This window comes from Chionomys nivalis, chromosome 3 (genome assembly GCF_950005125.1).
Source record: "Chionomys nivalis chromosome 3, mChiNiv1.1, whole genome shotgun sequence".
In the NCBI taxonomy this organism is placed as follows: domain Eukaryota; kingdom Metazoa; phylum Chordata; class Mammalia; order Rodentia; family Cricetidae; genus Chionomys; species Chionomys nivalis.
Window position 1 is genome coordinate 77,209,680 of NC_080088.1, and position 17,645 is coordinate 77,227,324.

General features: G+C 42.9%; 1 pseudogene; it reads right to left on the minus strand.

Annotated features, from left to right (window-relative positions):
• Positions 1-9,235: 9,235 nt before the first annotated feature.
• On the minus strand, positions 9,236-10,922 carry LOC130871328 (U3 small nucleolar RNA-associated protein 18 homolog; annotated as a pseudogene).
• Positions 10,923-17,645: the final 6,723 nt, after the last annotated feature.

Genomic DNA, 17,645 nt, shown 5'->3' on the forward strand with positions numbered 1-17,645 from the left:
TCAATATCGCTTTCACCTAGACCCTCAAATTCTCTAGTGACTCTGACCGCTGCAGACCTCCTTGTTTCTTTATTCATGACACTCAGTCCTTTTTTATTAAATCCCAGTTATGGGAATCATATGGTACCCTGTCCTAAACACTGTGATGCCATTAGGAAATGTGTTGTTCGTCAAGATGTCCAAACTCATATTTTATTTTATGAGTGGGATGGTGCCAGAGGATGAGTCTTACAATCATAAGGGAATTCATAAGGCCAATGAAATGCTGTGGGAAGTAGCAAAGCTATTGAGTTGAGTCCAAGTGCATGGTATAGTCAAACTATTTTCTAAAGCTAATATGTACTGACAAAAGCTTTAGGTTTAGAAATAAACCAATGTACAAAATGGCTAAGATAAATGTGCAGGTAGTAGAAAATGGTTGGTAATAAAAAGAGAAAATCTGAAGTAAATGCACAAAGTAAATCCAAAACTACAAACAGTAAACCAAAGTCTATATTGCAATACCAACTGCTCCTCCACCTCAGTGCCCCAGGTAACAAACTCACTGTGTTCAGTTCTAAAGATGGATATTTATAAATAATGCTCTCAGAACAAAATTCTGAGTCCCACTGCTTTGTAGCCTACAAAGAGCTTCACTGCAGTATAAGGGACAAGGTCCAGGCCAAGCTGGTCCCTTATATGGGCTGGGGACTGTCTTTCCTCAAAGAGGCTTCTTGTGAGGTCATACAAGCTGTGGACCAATCACAGCTAGCCAAAACCCTTCACCCTTTTCTAGTTCTTTTCATGGCTCCTCCCAAATCTATGTCAAAATACAACTTCGAGAGGCAGAGGTTGTCTTGTATTATGCTTTCTGACTGCCAGGCTCGGCTTGGTGTTGGGTTCAGCTTCTGGCCCTGACAGGAGAGTGTGAGGCAACGGTTATCACTGCATTAATAGTTTCCCAGGGATTTTAAAGACCAACCCACCTCCAACCAGGCCACACATCCCTGAATTCCCTAATTACTCAAACAGGACTGCCTAAGGGGCACAAGGGATCAAGAATATGAGACAGGAGAGGATATATCAAATTCAACCCATGACAAAGACCTTTTACCCTCAATGGTAATAATAAATAAGGGGAAAGAAAACGATAGAATCAGGAAGATTTCTGGTTCCTTGGGTTATGGAGACTGGTTTTGATTAGTTATGTAGGGTTCTTTAATGGCCTTGAGAATTGTGACCTTTAATTCTGTATCAACATTTGGTTTTTTCAATCCTCATCATCTCTGTACTCAAGAGTATTCAATTCCTTTTGCTTTCAACTTAGACTGATAGATTTAAAAGATGTGGTCCCTTACTGGCACAAGATGCTGTAATAAGATGTTCTGTTTCCAATGCAACGAAGGCCATGCGAGGAACCTCTGTGGGCCTCAGAGGATGAAGCTTCATCATAATTGTATCATAAGAACCAATATAAAGGTATATTTTTTATATTTTAATAAATAAATCTTGCCCGAAGACCAGAGGCATGCTAAACCACTAAAGTTCAAATAATGTTGGAACACATCTTCCCCCCACACACCCCAGGATTAGGGATTCAGAGGACAAAACATCTCTGAGAGTTCAGTGCTACCCTGGACTACACAAGACCAATGCACAAGCAATTTCAGGTAGTGGTGCCTCACACCTTTAATCCGAGTACTAGGGAGTCACATATTTAATCCCAGTAGTATAGGTCATAAAAGTGAGAGGAGAGAGAGGCTTAGTCTGTGGCTGCCAAGCCTTGGTAGAGGTAAGACTTCTTTAGTGAGTTGCCTGCTTTTCTGCTTTTCAGGTTGAACCCCAATTTCTGTCTTTAGGTTTTTATTATTAGTGCTATAACCCTGATCTGATTTCCCATCAGAATCCATAGATCTCATAAAATAGTGATTGATTGTCACAATATTAATGAGAAAGTTTAGTCATTCCGGAGTACTATATCTTATAAGGGGGGCACTTGTTCATCACAGCTACCTGGCTAGCTTAGGCCTGAAATAATCACACAGAAATAGTATTAATTAAATCATTGCTTGACCCATTATCTCTAGCCTCTTATTGGCTACCTCTCACATTTTGATTTAATCCATTTCTATTCATCTGTATATCTCCATGTGGCCGTGGCTTACCGTAAAGATGCTAACCGGCGGCATCTGTCTCAGTTGGAGGAACCATGGCTTCTCTCTTACTCTGCTTTTTTTCCTCCCAGAATTCAGTTCTGTGTTCTCCACCTACCTAAGTTCTGCCCTATCAGGCCAAAGCAGTTTTCTTTATTCATTAACCAATGAAAGCAACACACAAACAGAAGGAACTCCTACACCAACTCCACACAAGAAGTTTTATTTCTAGTGTCATGTGATGGAGCCATGCCATCCTTGCCCTCTGATTAAATTCTTTGTTTCCATCATTACTACACTTTGGAAATTGATTTCTTGTTATTTTGACAATAATGAAATGAGGACAAACCTCTCAAGAGATGAAAGGTAGAAGTTATCTGCTTTTTCTCTTTGTAATTCTGTTTTGTCTCCTGCTTATTCAACAGAAGGAATGAACTCAGTCCTTTATTTATTTGGCTTACAATCTGCTTACTTTGTTAGGTAGTGTTTTTTTTTTATTTGATTTGTGTTTTTATTTTTTTCTTTCTTTTTTTATTAATTTTTTTAATTAAAAATTTCCGCCTCCCTTTTCCTTCCCCCTCCCCCCACTCCCCACACCCCACTCCCCTCCCCCTCCTTCTCCAGTCCAAAGATCAGTCAGGGTTCCCTGCCCTGTGGGCAGTCCAAGGTCCTCCTCCCTCCATCCAGGTCTAGGAAGGTGAGCATCCAAACTGGCTAGGCTCCCACAAAGCCAGTACATGCAGTAGGGTCAAAACTCAGTGCCATTGTCCTTGACTTCTCAGGAGCCCTCATCGTCCGCCATATTTAGTGAGTCCAGTTTTATCCCATGCATTTTCAGTCCCAGTCCAGCTGGCCTTGGTGATCTCCTAATAGATCAGTCCCACCGTCTTGGTGGGTAGGTGCCCCCCTCATGGTCTTGACTTCCTTGTTCATGTTCTCCCTCCTTCTGTTCCTCATTTGGACCTTGGGATCTCAGTCCATTGCTACAATGTGGGTCTCTGTCTCTATCACCATCCATAGCCAGATGAAGGTTCTATGGTGATATGCAAGATATTCGTTAGTATGGCTATAGGATCGGGCCATTTCAGGCTCTCTCTCCTCAGCTGCCCAAGGACCTAGTTGGATTTTATTTGCTCAGGAGAATACTTAAAATTATTACCTTAAAGGTCTGCCAGTGATTTCTAGTGGAAACAAGCTAATGTTGCTTTAAAAAAATATCAGCACAGATTTTTTAAAAAAAGATGGGCTTCTAGTAAGAAAATTAAAAACAGCTGGGCAGTGGTAGCACATGCCTCTAATCCCAGTACTTGGGATGCAGAGGTAGGTGGATCTCTGTGAGTTTGAGGTCAGCCTGGTCTACAAGAGCTAGGTCCAGGACAGCTAGGGCTGTTACACAGAGAAACCCTGTCTCAAGAAACAAACAAACAAAAAATCAAACAAAAAAAGAAAGAAAATAAAAACCAAAGAAACGGAAAATAAGTAGCAAACAGTAGTGAAGAAAAGGAATTTTAAAACATAGAAATTGCATAGAAGAGCCAACTGGTAATGTCCCTCAAAATCACAGAGATGAACTAGAAAAGAATCAGAGAAGAAAGAAGTCAGTGAAGAGGGAGGAAGAAGAGGGGAGTGGCCAGAGAGAGCAAAGCTCCCGTTCTCTGTCCTCTTGGGGGTGGGGAGTGACTTGATTCTTTAGTCAGAAGTAAACTGAACTCCAGCTATTGTAGGGAGTGAGGGAAGGAAATGGAAGGATGATATGAAAGGAAGCTATGAAAGAGGAAATAAATGCCCTTAGATGATGGAACAAAAAGCAGTTGGTTACACTAAACCCTGCCAGGGATGATTTTACTGTAGACCCTCCTGTCTGTAACGATGGAAACATGAGTATGTAACATGAAGAAGTTACAGAGTGGGTTTCCCTGTGTCCAGTACTGAGGCTAGTTTTGAGCTCTATAAACTATGATCTCAATCATGCAGAGAGCAAAAAAAATTATAAATTATCAAGAAAGTACTCAAGAAGATTGATGTGATTATAGACAGGTGCTACCATGCCTGGCATCTACATAGGTGCTGGGAATGTAAACTCAGGTCCTCATGCTTCCTCAGCAAGAACTGCTTCCAGTGAGCCACCTCCACATCTCCCAAGCCCCCGTGTTTGTGTGCATCTGTATATGGTGTCTGTGTGCGCGTGTGTGCATGCCTGTGCCCGTGCCTGTGTGTGTGAAGAGAAATCACTGTCAGGTTTCTTCCTTGGTTTCTCTCCATTGTGTTTTTTAAGGCAGGGTTTCTTACTGACCCTAAACTAATTAACTACTGACCCTAAACTAATTAACTATTTCATGAGACTCACTAGTTTTCTTCCCCAAGCAAACCTCCATGGAGATGGCATGGACTGAGTAGCCTAACCAGGAATCTGTGATGACTGTCTCATTGCCACACCACCCATCATGCCATGTCCAGGACCAGCAGAGCTCGTTTGGGGCTTTTTGCTCCTGGCAACTCATCTGCATCTGCTTGTTTGGTGGTCAACTTGTCAGTGTTGTTGCTTACTCTACTTGTACAACTCTCTTGTTTCAGTCAATTGATTAGGGAAAGAAATCTCATAGCTTACTCCTTGGTATGGGGCGGGGTGTTTAATTCATTGCCTGCTTTTTGAAAACCAGTTTTTAGAAGAAGATTTTTTTTTTTTGGTATGAGAAATATCTAGAAAATTGATTCCAGCCGGGCGGTGGTGGCGCACGCCTTTAATCCCAGCACTTGGGAGGCAGAGGCAGGCGGATCTCTGTGAGTTCGAGACCAGCCTGGTCTACAAGAGCTAGTTCCAGGAGAGGCTCCAAAACCACAGAGAAACCCTGTCTCGAAAAACAAAAAAAAAAAAAAAAAAAAAAAAAAAAAGAAAATTGATTCCACACTTCCTTGAACCTTTTGACTAGAAAGAGCTCAGAGTGGAGCTGACCGAATCCTATACGTTCAGTGTGGGAGATGCAGAGTTTTACAAATTTTAATAGTTTGAACCAGGAGGTTGCAAGTTTGAGAAGTGCTAGTTTGTAGTGGCTATTTTTAATGTTTTCTGAAATATTTGGCTGGTTAAGGTCTTGGTGTTTCTTCCGTTTCTATTTTAAAAGATCAGCAAGAGCAATTATGCCAAAGAAAGTGGACCAGATGTCCCAGAGAACATAATTTCTCAGAAACATAAAAAGCCACCAGTTTTATTAGTGGAAATGAAAGAAGCTCAGGAGGAAACTGCATTTCTTAAGTCACAGCTTCAGGACAAGAGGCCTGACGGGGACTCTGAGGTCCTGGACCAGAAAGAAGTAAAGCCGATGGAGAGTAAAGGAGCCCTTTTGGTGACAGCGGGGGATGACCCCTTGGTGCTCAGTGAAGAGAGCAGCGTCCCAGGGCCTGAGAGAGAGGAGTAGGCAAACACTGAAGACCAGCCTCCAACATCTGAGGCAGGGTCTCCAAATGACGATGCAGTAGAATTGAGCTCCGCAAAGCTGGACAGTGTGGACATGCCCCCTCCGTACCAGATCTTTGAAGCTGGACAGTGTGGACACATTCCCCCTCCGTACCAGATCTTTGAAGCTGGACGGTGTGGACACGCCCCCTCCGTACCAGATCTTTGCTTGTGTCACCAGAATGAACTGGAAAGTCTGAAAGCTCAAATTTTGGAGTTTGAGACAAGACTTCATGAGGCAAAAGGGATGTATAGAAAAAAATTAGATGAGGAAGCTAAGGAATTTAGCAGCCTAACAATGCTAATTGAATTTGAGAAGGATGCAGAGAATGCCCACAGCTTGCCCACTACTTTGTCTGAGGAAAAAGACCAGCTTCTTTCTCGGGTGGCAGAGCTTGATGTCTTACCCGAACTGAGGGCTCAGGTCAGAGAACTGGAATGCAGCCTTGCAGAAACAGAAAAGCAAAGAGGTCTGGACTACAAAAGCCAGACGACTCAGCACAACCTGCTCACAGAACAAATCCACAGCTTAAGCATAGAAGGCAAATATAAGGATGTGAAAATTGAATCTTCACAGAAAGAACTGGATAACGTGCAACTACAGTCTTCTCAACAGGGCACACAGATAAAAACCCTGCAAAGCCAGCTGCAGAGAAAGAAAAGTGAGGTGTTAGAGGGGGCAGAACACGTGAAGGATATCGCAGGTAAGATGGAAGGCCTTTCACAGGCTCTTTCACAGAAGGGACTGGAAATAACCAAAATAGACCAACTCTTGCAAGAGAAAAAGAAAGATGTGGAGACACTCCAGCAAACCACCCAGGGTCAGCAAATGACGGAACTCAGCTTCAGTATGACAGAGAAAATGGTTCAGCTTAATGAAGAGAAGTTTTCTCTTGGGGTTGAAATCAAAACTCTGAAGGAGCAGCTCACTTATTGTCCAGAGCTGAAGAAGCAAAAAAGGAGCAGGCAGGAGAAAGTCATGGAGCCGTTTCTAATCACAGTCAGGATGAAGCAAGCCCAGCGGGGCTGGTGAGTAAAGAGGGGCTTCAGCGGGAACTGGAGCTTCTGAATAAAGACAGGGAGCAGAAGAGGAAGCTCCAGGCACACTTGTCCACAGGAAGGAGCTCATACAAAAAGTCAATAAACTGGAGGAGGAGTTAGCCCAGATGAAGCAAGAGTCTAAGAAAGAGATGGCTCTCCGAGAGGGTGAGAGAAGAAAGCTGGAGGAAAAGAGAGAGAACAAGGATGACCCAGAAAAAATGTGGAACTTCTAATGGGCGTTGGATTCTAGTTCGTTGATTGTTAGTCATGCTTCCATGGGTAAGACACTAACCAGCTTCCCAGCCGGAAGCACCCAAGCCAGCATCCTAAATATGCAGTTCCGTTACTACTGTGTGGGCCTGGCCTATGGGAGAAATCTTTGCTGCCAGTCCCCTAGGCCACCTTCCCAGGATGGCTGGGAAGATTCTCATGCAGGGGACATGTGTTGTATCTTTGTCTCAACGCAGGCTGGAGAAGAGTGAATGGGATTCCGCCTGGACTCCTACCATTGGTGCCTGTGGCGCTCAGGAGACGTCAGTGTTGATAGACATCCCAGGCAGCAGCTGTCGAAGGGTAAGAGGGAAGGACGCAGGGAGAGCTCTGTGGTGGGACCGGGCTGAGGTTCGGAGATGGGCAGTGTTATTGGTGGTCAGCCACTGAGGAAACTTTCTCCCCGGATGCCCCTCCTCTGTGAGAATGGGATCAGTTGGCTGAGATGCAGAATTACTGGTGAAGAGAAAGAGCCTACAGATGGAGCTGACTTCCTCATTTTGTTGTTGTTGTTTTGTTTGTTTCAGACCCGGAGTGGCGCTGGATGGAAGCGGGTTCTGCGTTCACTCTGCCATTCCTGTGACCCGAGTGCCACTGCTTTGCAACCATCTACTTCCTGATGGTTCACGTCCTCCTCGTCCTGTGTTTCACAGGTCTTCTATAAACCCATCACTCGACCGCAGCTCGCAGAACTTGTAATTCCGTCATCTCTAATGTCAGAATTGTAGTTTTTAGAACAGCCTTCCCACTTCCAGCTTTCTCATTACAGACATGATGTCTTCCCTTCTGTGCTCATCACCTGATGAAGAGAAGACTGATGGGCTCACCCAATCAGCTCTATGTTCTGTGGTGATTACATTTTAATCACAACATCCCAAGGACTTTCCTGAACCATTGTAAAATAATAAAGTGTCACTTAATGAAGATTTGTGTGAGGCTGTCTGTCGGTACAGTTGTTACGTACCTGTGTCTGCACTCTGGAGAGTGGAGGGTGGAGGGATGGTTCCCGGAGTACTAAAGTACTGAAAATCCTCCCTTCTCACTGACCAGCCTCAGAGGGCTGTGAGCATCCTTCTAGCCTCAGCTGCTGGAGCCAAAGAAGACGAGGTGTGGGAAAGAAATCTACACCAAGACTGAGTTAAGGGAGCAGAGTGCCAGGGTGAAGTCCCAAAGTCTTGTGTATAGTTCTGAGAGAATACTGGAAAATTTTAGGCACTTGGAATGCCTGTAACTCTGGCATTCAAAAGGCTGATACAGGAGATCATAAGTTCGGGGTCAGTCTTGTCCATATAATAAGTTTAAGATAGCCTGTGCTACATAATGAGACTCTGTCTCAGAAGAAAACAGCAAATCAGTCTCCTAGGATACGCAAGGCAGGAGTTCATAGCTCATTCGGGTTGGGTGGGTGTGATTACACTTTTGTATGAAGTTGCTGCTTGGGAAAAGCTGGCCGGCTATCTCAATGTACAAGTGGATTTCGAACCCAGTCGCTTTAGTTTCAAAGCTATTCCTGCACGTTACACTCCATTCCTCAAGGGACGAACGTGGGGTATCTGTAAAGGGGAAATGAGTTTTCTCGGTCTCATCTCTAAAGTCCTGTGGTTTCTCCAGAGAACTGCGTTGCCTTATGATGTGTTGTAATGTCTGCTCTGATACTTCTAATTCTGACATTGGATTAGAATTCCAGGTTAGCTAAAAGATTTCTATATTTTCTCTACTTTAAAATAGCTTTAACAGAACAAATAAAATGTCCCTTTTGGAAGGGATCTTAGAAGCTTTCTGTTCTCCTGCAGAAAAGCTCTGTTCTTCTGTAGAAACTCTCCGTTCTCCTGCAGGAATGCTGTTCACTGCTGAAATGCTCTCTTCAGTCCAAGACTGGAGAAACCTGTCTGGAACCCTTTCTGGGTTCATTATCTCTAAGCCAATCAGGCCACAATTCCACAGCCCACCAAGATCAGAAGAGCCTGGGTCAGATTCTTGGTACTTCTTTGCATTGTCTTTGTCACCAAGGGCCCCAGGCTGCCAGAGGAGTTCCCCTTGGGGATTGATTATTTGTAAAGCAGCCAATAAAGGCCTCCAAACTCTCAGTGGCCCTCCCTCAGAAAGGGTCTGTTTCATTGACCCAAACAAGTCACCTGAGCATGTCTGACTTGAGGATAGAAAGGAAGGGCCACAGATTTTTTTTCCTTTCAAACAAAGTTATCATACATTTATTAAGACATTGCTGCTCATTTTTAGCACGGATTCCACAAATCATCATCCATATATCATCACACACTGGGAAATTTCTGGGAAGAAGGACTGAGATGAGTTCAACTGGATTTCTGAAAAAACATCTTTAGAAATCTGAGTAATGGTGCAACCTATACAGCAGGGCCTTGCCTTGCTCTTCCCCAAGGCAAAGGATTCACCTCTGGGAGAAAAGTCCATGGTTTGAACATGAGAAATAGCACTCTTTGTAAAAACCAGAAAGTTAGAAAATGCTGTATAGGAAGGAAGATGAACCAATCTGACAGCTTCTTTCATTTTTCCTGAAGTCACTGCCAAGATTTCTATAGTGAGATTGAAGTTCAAGGAAGTGACACCAGTGACCAGGTTTCTTATGGCCTTTATTGGCTTTGGGTTGGTTTGTTGGAGGCAAGAATCTTGACTATCTATGTTTTCCACTCCACTCTTAGAGCCAGGTGGAAGCCACATACAGCCCATTCTTTGATGCAGCAATGCTTACTCCATATAAACTGCCTTCGTCAAGGAATCTGTTAACGCACTTCCTCGAATTCACATCCCACCCATAAATGTCTCCATTCCCAGAAGGAGTATATGTCCTCTTACTATCAGAAGAGAATGTGGATGCTGCAATTTTTCCATTTATCTTCATGCTACCAATCAATTTTTTCGTCTTCATTGACAGCAAATGAGAAAACCCAGCAATGCCGCTTCTGAGCAGGAAGGATCCATCTGGAGAGACTTCAAATCACTTCACTATTTTCCCTTTCAAACCTCTCACTTGATGTACAGGAACTAACTTTCCAGCTAGCATATCATCGACATAAAGAACCTTGCTGTGTACACTTCTCCATTAGCAGTGTAACAAGCCTTAAAGATCAGAAAATTTTCCAAATAGATGCTCAGGATTTTCGGGTTTGTTTTGCCATGTCCCTGAAATAGCGATAGCATTATCTAGCCCAGGAAGCATCACCACCTGTGCGCCAGGATGGACCGCACTGATGAGACCGGAGCAGCGGTAGTCCGTTCAGCACTGGCAGGACGGCAGTCCTTCATCTTCAGAAGTCCTCTTGGAAGAGAAGCAGATGTGGATATGAAATTTCCAGTCCTTTGCAACAAATCATTTTCATCCTCTCCACTTTCATGTCTGAAGATTTTCTGCACCTGTGCCCAGGCTGCCCAATCAGGTACTCCTCCCATGGCATGCTGGAATTCCTCTTTAAGTCTCTTTTGAAGCTTATCTTTTGAGAGTTTGCTTTCAAAAGATATAATGGCATTTTCCATTATATCTTTCAGAAACCGATTGTTCATCATGTCAACTATTTCCTCATCCTCATCATCTTCATCCACCCAAACTGGCTTCTTCTGAGGAGGAAGATTATCGTTTGCTTCATCTTCCACTTCAGAGTCGTCCGAGCTTTTTTGTCGTTGACCCCGCGAGCTCTGCAACCGCCTCAGCAGCGCGTCCTCGACGTCGCCGAAAACCAGCTGCTCCATACAAGGCCACCGGATTGCTGTCCTCGAGCACCAGGCGGTTGCGCTGCTGAAGCCGGCTCTCCTCCTCTTCCGCCGCCGCTGCCGTGACCGCGCTAGGGGCCGCCCTCTGTCTTGCCTGCGGTGCCCGTGGGGATGAACCGGCAGGCGGCCTTTTGGGTAGTACCACCGCTCCCGGGTCTGGCCTGCCTCCCCAGCATAGTGCCGGCTCTCCGCTCTGGTTTCGTCTGACTCTGGGGTTCTGGCGGCTCCCCAGGTCTGAGGAGCACCACTGCGCATGTCAGAGCTACAGATCTTAACAGCATGGAATGTGCCAGAGCTCACAGCTCTTGGAGAAATTCATCTGGAGTCAGACTTCTATCAGTGAGCTCAGTCTCCACACAGTTTCCCAACAAACTAGGGAACTTTCTCCCTCCTTTCTCAGGAGTTATCCTTTTGACATCAGTTCTGTGTGAGCCTCATTGTAAGTGCTACAGGTAATGAAGAGGTGTTTTTAAGGCTTGCCCTTCAAGATTCACAGACAGATCAATCTCCCAGTAAGCCTCTCTTGATTGCTCCAGCCACATCAAATGTTGTTTTTGTTTTCTTCCCTCAGACCAGACCTTTACAACAGTGTTGTAGCCCAGGCTACACCTGAGTGCTGGAATCACAGATGTTTGCCACCACAGCCCCCTGGCTTGTTCTGAATTCTTTTACTATCCTAGATGCAACTGTCCTACGTAGGACACAGAGCGGTCCTAAAGCATTCTTGAACATGTCTTAACTGTTAGGGATGTGGCTCAGATGTGGTCATTTTTATAACTGTCCCATGACCTGAAAAAACTTTTCAAAATACTAGACACAGACACACTTAACCATTTTAAGAACCTAAAGCCAAAAGAACTGCCTCAAACTTCAGGAAGTAGCCGTAAGGACAGTGTGGCAGGAAACGACAGAAAACCTGAAAACAGAAAACCGCTGCTCAGTTTCTTGCCGCTGCTCAGTTTCTTGCCCTGAAGTGGCAGCAGCTGGTGAGGGCGCCGGGTGTGGACTTGAAGAGCTGGAGCTGGGAGTTTGAACAGTGTGATGGTGGGTACTCAGAGCTCTGGGGGTCTTGGGGAACACAGGGAAGTGTGGAAGAGAAATCCACATAGCACTAAGTTCTTGTTGAGGGAAGACCTTGCTAATTGGTGCTGAACTTTTGATGGCCATCAGGTCTGTGGTTGACCATAAGCATCTGAAGATAGGAACAAGGAAATGGCCTGCGCTCAGGGACGTGATTGGTCATCTATCTAGGACTGTGTGCCCAGCCAAGTATGTCCTGGCTTCTATTGAGGAGCTACACATCCCACTCTAAGGGCTGGCTGGCCCTGGGCACTAAGGGAAAAGAGTCCCACAGAAGATGAAGACTTTTGTATGGTCTCTCAGGGACACAAAATGCACATGGGAAATGTAAAGGAACAGGAATTAACCCACGTGAACACTGATGCTGAGCCAAGTGCTTTGAGGGGCCAAATGCAGGCATGATTATTCAGCTGAGGTAACTCTCTGTGTTTGTGGGAATCCCAGGGTGTTGGAGACAGGTAGCTATGCTAAACTCTTCATTATTTAACATTGGGCAACAAAATCACAGTAATCAGTGAGTTGTCAAAGCATATAAGTTAATATTTGTGAAGTGCTTGGTCTAGTATCTGGCTAAGAGGTAATACTCTGTGTTACGTGACTGGCTGGGGTCCCACAGAGGCTGTCACATTACTGAGGTGTCTGTGGACTATGGGTGCCATAAGTCAACACTGTCCTCAGGCACTGGATGTGTCTGGCATTCTCTGTCCTTCACTGGGCTATTCTCCAGCCTTCCGCCTCAAGTTAGCAACCTTATTGATTAGTCATCAATAGTACAAGCATATTAAGTTATTTTGATCTTAAAAAGGAGTGTGTGAGATTGATGGGAGAGATGGGCTGAGGCCTGGTGGGGGGATAGAAGGACAGAAGATGAAACCATCCAACCTCACTGCTTCCTTATTGCTCATGAATACAGTTGGCTTCTCCTTTCCATTTCCACTCTGTTGCAGAAAAACAGAGTAGGGGGACAACCTTACCAAGTTTACCAAACCCTACTCCTTACTGCATCTTTAGGGGTATTACCCTCACCCATTCTTTCCTAGTGGTACCAACCTGTCCTTGTCCCTTGCTGGAAAGGGACTTCCTAATCAAGATGGGAGCCTCTATTTCTTTTGCTCCTTCCATCTGCTTAATCTCAGTCTCACCAGCCATTCCTCTCTTCCTCCAAACCACACATTCTGATATCAAGATCTGGTGAGGCACTAGGTTTAATTTGATTTAGGCACCAGTCTTTCAGGCTTTGGCAAGAGAACATTCTGCCATTTTGTCCTATTGACATCATCCTTTGGTAGTATCTTATTTATACAAATAAAGCTTGATTGACTATCAGAAGGTAGAGCTAGCTACTAGCAAACCATGGAGGTCTGGAGGTCTGTGCAGACAGAAAGGAAGTGATATGCCTAGGCAGAGAGATGAAATAACAAGACAAGAGGAGACAGGAGTTAAATCTCTTTTCAGCTGAGAAGTTAAGTAGGTAAGATGGCTGGGGTTTTGCTCCTTTATCTCTCTGATCTCATAGCATTTTCCCCTATATCTGACTCTGGGCTTTTATTATTAAGACCTATTAAAACTCATGCTACATATTGGCATCATTGATATCTATTCAGGTTTTCAATGGGCAACTGTTTTGAATTTGGAAATGACTGATTTGGTAACCACACATTTGTTAGAAGTTATGACTATCATGTGTATACCTGTACAAATAAAGACAGACGATAAATTAAAAAGTATAAAAAAAGTGGTCCAGGATATGTCTCTAAGAAAATAGAGCATACTTTTGCTTATTGTAATATAAATCATATTACAGGTATATCACACAATCCCACAGGGCAGGCAGTTATATAATGATCAAATCAAATTCTAAAGAATATGTTAAATAAACATAAAGACCCCAAGAAATAGATTGCATAATACTTTATTAACTTTGAATTTTCTAAATGCTAATGACAAAGGAACAATAGCTGTGGAGAGACATGGGATAATAGAAATAACTATGTAATTAAATCAGTCAATATACTTTCAGATGTGTTGACATCAGAATGGAAACCAGGACATGTGTTATGTTGGGGAAGGGGTTTTGTTTTTGTTTCTACAGGAGAAGAAAAGCTATGGATACCATCAAAATCGATAAGATTAGATTTTAACAAGAGGTACCCCTTGGTTAGAAAAGGAAATATTTAATCAAAAAGCACCGCCATTCAATCTAAACTAACGAATACTTTTCATTTGATCATATCTAACTTGCCATAAAACAACTTCCCCAAAATTAGGGTTGAGGAAAGGTTTTGTTTTTGTCTTTTCAGGAGAGTGAAGACATACAGCTAAGGAATATGAAGACCACTGGACAAATGAGACATCTGAAGAAAAAGAACAAATCATGCAGAAAAATGTCCCAAGAAAAAGAGCAATTTGGCCTATTAGTATATCACATCTCCAAAAGGATAAAACTTCATAAATCTTCCCAAATGTTTGTTTCTGCTTTTCTCTACAGACATATAATGGAAATGGTCTTTTTGTAGTCCCAGTCCAAATAAAGATTAAAGCTGACTTTGGAGTTGGAATGTGATTCTCTCCTTCTATAAACTCAAGCGTGCTTGAGGTGGCTAGCTAAGATGATCCAGTCTTACAGACTACTCTAGCCAGGACTTGAGACAAGCCCTGAACTTTCCCATTGCGTAGAGACTGGACAGGGCAACAAATGATACAGCTACCTCTCCTAGGACTTGATAAATAACCCAAATTTTTCTTTCCAGGACCCCCTGGCATCACCCCCAGACAGAAGGAAGTAAATTTAAGAATATGAAGCCCACATGCCCAAGAGGTGGGGTGGGTGGATTTTGGTTGTTCAATGGGTGATGGATATTTGTCATTGGTTAGGGGAGTTGGTTACAAGTTGTCATCAGGAAGAAGGTTGAAAGAAAGGAGATTAGATTTGGAGTTCTTGTTTTGAAAATGAGGGGAGATAAGATATGATTTGGTATAAGGATAGATTATGAATCTACTCTGAAAAGAAATAAGGGGGGATGTAGAAATAGGATTAAAAGGTAGGTTATTAAATCTACTTTTAAACCAAAAAAGTAACTACTACTTTTAAATATTTTACATTCACTTGGATTTTGTATACTGATACAAAGTTGAGATTATTTTTTGTTAGAACACACTGTACATACTTTTAATCTTATTCAAGATATGGTACCTATGAAACTCATTTAATAATGACATGTAAATTTCTCACCCTTGTAAGTTATAATTACCTACTATTTAGGATAATAAGGAAATGCAGCTTAGCAATTAGTCACCTATTACAATTGAATTTGTAGTCATATTAGGTATGTTTCCAAGGTCAAACAGAGATGTATTTTAGATAGACAGGTCATCTTCAAACACCAGAGATCTACAAAATATGACCTTTAAGATGTTTTATTAACATAGGCCCTTCTATTTTTTATGGCAATGAGACATGTCTGCTCCTAGCAGGACCAATCTAGTTTAGAGAAGATGCTGGGCATCGAAGAAACTCCACAGGGAATTTGCATTCTTTGCGACAAAGTGTTGTAGAATATTATTTTAAGGTGCGTTAGAGCCTAGTAACAGGTGCTGTCAGAGGTCCTGATTGTGTATAGTCAATGAGGGGTGACCATGTGATATCAATGAATTGGAATGCCTGGGTGCTGGAAGGGTAGATAAGTTTTTCCCTATTGTTAAATAAATGAGCCTGCTATATGCCTTCTATCTGACTCCTGCTGTCTGAATCATTGATGCCTTGCCTTCTTACCACCCATCCCCCAGGAAGATGTTAGCAACAGCAAAGGTTAGAAAGGTTAGGCACTGGGTAAAAAAAGTGCTCTTGCCTCAACTGCTGACAGTATGCTGTCCAAATTGGAGAAGCAGGACACAAGCTTTATTCTTAAGTCTGTTTAATTGGAAAAGCATTTTTCAACCTTTTCCTCTGAGATAATATCTTTCTTTGATGTTGATGTATGTTTGTTGTATGCAATAGAAGCATGGAGCCTGTTTTTGTATCCATTCTTGTAGGCTGTGTCTTCTTTACTGGTGAATTGAGTCCATTGATATTGAGAGTTACTAATGTCCAGTGACTGCTAGTTCTTGTTAATTTGTTGATGGTGGTGTTGGTAGTAGTATGTCTCTGTGTGTTTGTGTTTCCCTTCTTTGGGTTTTGCTGGTGTGAGATTATTTATTGCCGATTTTTTCATGGTTATAGTTAATTTCCTTGGGTAAATTTACAAAATGGAGTATTATTTGTCTGTTAAAAACAATAACATCATTCAAATGGATGGAACTAGAAAAAATAATACTGAATGTGGTAACCCAGACCCAGAAAGACAACCATAATATATACTCACTTATAAGTGGATATTATCTGTTAATTAAATGATAACCATGATACAATCCACAGACTCAGAGAGGCTAGGTAACAAAAAGGCCACAAGGGAGATGTTCAGATCTCCCTGGAAAGAGGAAATAGAATATATTTTGTGGGTGTTCTGGGGATGTGTGGGGATGGGATCATGAGGGATCAGGTCAAGAGAGTATGGAGGGGGGAAGTACTGAAAGATATGACTGGAAAGTGGGAAATTGGGGGCTAGGTAGAAACCTGGTACAAGGGAAATTCTCAGGAATCTACAAGGATTTCCGAGCTGAGACTTCTAGCAATAGCAGTTATATAGCCTGAAATGGCCACCTCCTCTGACCAGGCAAGACTTGCAGTGGAGGGATTGGGACAGCAACCCAGCCACATAATCTTTGACCTGTAGTCTGTCCTGCCTATGGGGTATCCTGAGGTAAGAATGGTACAGAGATAGTAAGTGTTGCCAACCAATAACTCATCTAGCCTCAGACCCATGCCGCAAAAGTGAACCCACCCTTGACAATGCCTGGAGTCCCAGGACCCATAGGCTGGATGATTCAGAGACTGAGGAAAGAATCACATAAAACTGGAGAGAGAAAAAAATGTCAATGTAATGACACCTAATGGTATTTTGTTATATTCAAAGATTAGTAGTGCCTACACTAATTGTCTTCAGAGAGGCTTCATCCAGTCACTGATGGAAACAGATGCAGATACCCACAGCCAAACATTAGGCCAAGCTGAGGGAATTCTGCTGAAGAGACAGAGGAAGAATTGTAGGAGCCAGACGGATTAAAGACACATCAAGAAAACCCACAGACCAATTAATGTGGGCTCATAGGAGCTCAGAGTCTGAACTGGCAACCAGGAAGCCAACATGGCACTGACCTGGGCCCTCTGCATATATGTGACATTCGTGTAGCCTGGTCTTCTTGTGGGACTGATAACAGCGGGAGCTGGGGCTATTGCTCACTTGCTCTTTTGCTGCCTTTTGAGAACCTATTCCTCATACTGGGCTACCTTGACCAGCCTTAATACAAGGTGTGGGTGGTGCTTAGTCTTATTGCAACTTTATATACCATGTCTTGATGATATCCATGGGAAGCCTGCCCTTTTCTCAACAGAAAAGTAAGTAGGCTAGATTGGTAGGGGCAGAAGGGTGGGAAGTGGCAGGGAGGGAATAGGAAGAAAGGATAGAAAACTGTGGTTCAGATAGAAAATAAGTAAATGATTGAATTAAAAAATAATCTTCTATAGGAAAATAAAATAAACAAAATAAAATGAAACAACAGCTAATTTATTGGACTATGACCAAAGAAACAAGCAGAAGGAAAGCTGCCCAAAGAAGGCACATGAATTAGATACAGATGCAGTGCCACACTCAGTCCCGCACTCGGGTAACATTAAGTGGAAATCATGGTATGAAAACAAAGGATTTTTATGGTAAAGATCAAGGGGAAATAGATGTGTGTGTAATAAAAATAAAAGTAATAAATAAGATAATTTTAAAAGATAAAATTAGAATAAATAAAAGCCATGACATTACTAGTCAAGGGAC